At 35.0% G+C, this 4,234-nt stretch overlaps 1 non-coding gene across 1 annotated transcript; it reads right to left on the bottom strand.

Moving 5' to 3' along the window:
* Nucleotides 1-3,864: 3,864 nt before the first annotated feature.
* On the bottom strand, nt 3,865-3,968 carry LOC130937606 (small nucleolar RNA R71). The gene has a single exon (XR_009068817.1). It is a non-coding gene; the product is annotated as a small nucleolar RNA R71 (small nucleolar RNA).
* Between the last annotated feature and the right edge of the window lie 266 nt (nt 3,969-4,234).

The raw sequence follows: 4,234 nt of genomic DNA, 5'->3' as shown, positions 1-4,234 counted from the left end.
CAATTTAAAACAAGGGTTTGATTCTTGACACCGTTTCAAGACAAGAGATAGATGCTTGATGAGCGGATAATTTATACGCTTTTTGGCATTGTTTTAGGTAGTTTTTAGTAGGATCTAGCTACTTTTAGGGATGTTTTCATTAGTTTTTATGCTAAACTCACATTTCTGGACTTTACTATGAGTTTGTGTGGTTTTCTGTGATTTCAGATATTTTCTGGCTAAAATTGAGGGATCTGAGCAAAACTCGGATAGGAGGCTGACAAAGGACTGCTGATGCTGTTGGAATCTGACCTCTCTGCACTCAAAATGGATTTTTGGAGCTACAAAACTCCGAATGGCACGCTCTCAACGGCGTTGGAAAGTAGACATCCAGAGCTTTCCAGCAATATATAATAGTCCATACTTTATTCGAGATTTGACGACGTAAACTGGCGCTCAACGCCAGTTCCATGCTACATTCAGGAGTCAAACGCCAGAAACACGTTACGAACCAGAGTTGAATGCCAAAAACACGTTACAACTTGGCGTTCAAATCCAAAAGAAGCCCCAGCTCGTGTAAAGATCAAGCTCAGCCCAAACACACACCAAGTGGACCCCGGAAGTGGATTTATGCATCAATTACTTACTTCTGTAAACCCTAGTAGCTAGTCTAGTATAAATAGGACTTTTTACTATCATATTAATCATCCTGGATTGTATTTTTGATCCTATGATCTCGTTTATGGGGGCTGGCCATTCGGCCATGCTTGGACCTTCATCACTTATGTATTTTCAACGGTGGAGTTTCTACACACCATAGATTAAGGGTGTGGAGCTCTGCTGTACCTCAAGTTTTAATGCAATTACTACTATTTTCTATTCAATTCGATTTATTCCTGTTCTAAGATACCATTCGTACTTCAACCTGATGGATGTGATGATCCGTGACACTCATCATCATCCATCCTTATGAACGCGTGCCTGACAACCACTTCCGTTCTACAAGTGAGAGCTAGAGTGCGTATCTCTTGGATTTCTGATGCACGACGCATGGTTGCCCCTCGCCTGACAACCGAGCCTTCCATCCCGTGAGATCAGAGTCTTCGTGGTTTAAGCTAGAATTAATGGCGGCATTCATGAGAATCCGGAAAGTCTAAACCTTGTCTGTGGTATTCCGAGTAGGATTCTGGGATTGAATGACTGTGACGAGCTTCAAACTCGCGATTGCTGGGCGTGATGACAAACGCAAAAGAATCAATGGATTCTATTCCAACATGATCGAGAACCGACAGATGACTAGCCGTGCCGTGACAGAGCATTTGGACCTTTTTCACTGAGAGGATGGGATTTAGCCATTGACAACGGTGATACCCTACATACAGCTTGCCATGGAAAGGAGTAAGAAGGATTGGATGGAAGTAGTAGGAAAGCAGAGATTCAGAAGGAACACAGCATCTCCATACACTTATCTGAAATTCCCACCATTGAATTACATGAGTAACTTTATCTTTATTTTCTGTTTAATTTATTTATTATTCGAAAACTCCATAACATTTATTATCCGCCTAACTGAGATTTACAAGATGACCATAGCTTGCTTCATACCAACAATCTCTGTGGGATCGACCCTTACTCACGTAAGGTTTATTACTTGGACGACCCAGTACACTTGCTGGTTAGTTGTGCGGAGTTGTGACAAAGTGTGATTCGCGTTTGAGAGCACCAAGTCTTTGGAGCAATTGTTGATGATCACAATTTCGTCCACCAAGTTTTTGGCGCCGTTGTCGGGGATTGTTCGAGTATGGACAACTGACAGTTCGTCTTGTTGCTCAGATTAGGTAATTTTCTTTTCAAAAAATTTTCAATTTTTTTTTTCAAAATTTTTCTTTGTTTTTGTTTTTCCCAAAAATTATTTTCGAAAAAAAAATAAAAGAAAATACAAAAAATCATAAAATCATAAAAATCAAAAAAATATTTTATGTTTCTTGTTTGAGTCTTGAGTCAATTTTTAAGTTTGATGTCAATTGCATGCTTTAAAAAATTTTTCTTGCATTTTTCGAAAATTCATGCATTCATAGTGTTCTTCATGATCTTCAAGTTGTTCTTGGTAAGCCTTCTTGTTTGATCTTGATGTTTTCTTGTTTTGTATCTTTTGTTGTTTTTCATGTGCATTTTTGCATTCATATTGTGTAAGCATTAAAGATTTCTAAGTTTGGTGTCTTGCATGTTTTCTTTGCATCAGAAATTTTTCAAAAATATGTTCTTGATGTTCATCATGATCTTCAAAGTGCTCTTGGTGTTCATCTTGACATTCATAGTGTTCTTGCATACATTAAGTGTTTTGATCCAAAATTTTCATGTTTTGGGTCATATTTGTGTTTTTCTCTCTCATAATTAAAAATTCAAAAATAAAAAATATCTTTTCCTTATTTTTCTCCTAATTTTCGAAAATTTGAGTTGACTTAGTAAAAAATTTTTAAAACTTAGCTATTTCTTATAAGTCAAGTCAAATTTTCAATTTTAAAAATCTTATCTTTTCAAAACTTTTTCAAAAATCAAATCTTTTTCACTTTTTTTATTTAATTTTCGAAAATTTAATTTTTTTAAAATATTTTTCAAAAATATTTTTCTTAGTTTTATCTTTATTTTAAAAAATTATGCTAACAATTAATATGATTGATTCAAAAATTTGAAGTTCGTTACTTTCTTGTTAAGAAAGGTTCAATCTTCAAATTCTAGAATCATATCTTTTAGTTTCTTGTTAGTTAAGTAATTAATTTTAATTTTAAAAATTAAATCTTTCTCAACCATATCTTTTTATCATATCTTTTATATCATATCTTTTTCAAAATTTTATCTTTTTCAAAAATTTGATTTCAAAATATCTTATCTAACTTCTTATCTTCTTATCTTTTCAAATTTGATTTTAATATCTTTTTCAACTAACTAATTAACTTTTTGTTTATTTCTTATCTTTTTTAAAATTTTCTAACTACTTTTCCCTCTCTAATTTTCGAAAATATCTCATCCCTTTTTCAAAATTCTTTTTAAATTAACTAATTGTTTTAAATTTTAATTTTAATTCTATCTCACCTTTAATTTTCGAAAATCATTAACTCCTTTTCAAAATTAATTTTTGAATTCTCTCTCTCTCTCATCTTCTTCTATTTATTTATTTATTCACTAACACTTCTCTTCATCTCAAATCACTACCTCTATCCTCACCCTTGTGTTTGGATTCTCCATCCTTCTTCACTCTTATTCCCTTTCTTCTTCTACTAATAATAAGGAACCTCTTTACTGTGACATAGAGGATTCCTCTTCCTTTTCTGTTCTCTTCTTTCTCATATGAGCAGGAACAAGAAAAAAGGCATTCTTGTTGAAGCTGATCCAGAACCTGAAAGGACTCTGAAGAGGAAACTAAGAGAAGCTAAATTACAACAATCCAGAGACAACCTTACTGAGATTTTCGAACAGGAAAAGGAGATGGCAGCCGAACCCAACAACAATGATGCAAGGAGGATGCTTGGTGATTATACTAAACCCACGTCCAAATTTGATGGAAGAAGCATCTCAATTCCTGCCATTGGAGCAAACAATTTTGAGCTGAAACCTCAACTAGTTGCTCTAATGCAACAAAACTGCAAGTTTCATGGACTTCCATCTGAAGATCCTTACCAGTTTTTAACTGAGTTCTTGCAGATTTATGAGACTGTTAAGACTAATAGAGTAGATCCTGAAGTCTACAGGCTCATGCTTTTCCCTTTTGCTGTAAGAGACAGAGCTAGAAGATGGTTGGACTCTCAACCTAAAGATAGCTTGGACTCCTGGGATAAGCTGGTCACGACCTTCTTGGCTAAGTTCTTTCCTCCTCAAAAGCTGAGCAAGCTTAGAGTGGATGTTCAGACCTTCAAACAAAAAGATGGTGAATCCCTCTATGAAGCTTGGGAAAGATACAAGCAGATGACCAAAAGATGTCCTTCTGACATGTTTTCAAAATGGACCATGATAGATATATTCTATTATGGTCTATCTGAGTTTTCCAAGATGTCATTGGACCATTCTGCAGGTGGATCCATTCACCTAAAGAAAATGCCTGCAGAAGCTCAAGAACTTATTGACATGGTTGCAAATAACCAATTCATGTACACTTCTAAGAGGAATTCCGTGAATAATGGGACGCCTCAGAGGAAGGAAGTTCTTAAAATTGATGCTCTGAATGCCATATTGGCTCAGAACAAAGTGTTGACTCAGC

The sequence above is a fragment of the Arachis stenosperma genome, chromosome 6, assembly GCF_014773155.1.
Source record: "Arachis stenosperma cultivar V10309 chromosome 6, arast.V10309.gnm1.PFL2, whole genome shotgun sequence".
Lineage (NCBI taxonomy): Eukaryota > Viridiplantae > Streptophyta > Magnoliopsida > Fabales > Fabaceae > Arachis > Arachis stenosperma.
The sequence above is the reverse complement of the archived record's forward strand: the minus strand, read 5'-3'. Positions and strand labels throughout refer to the sequence as shown.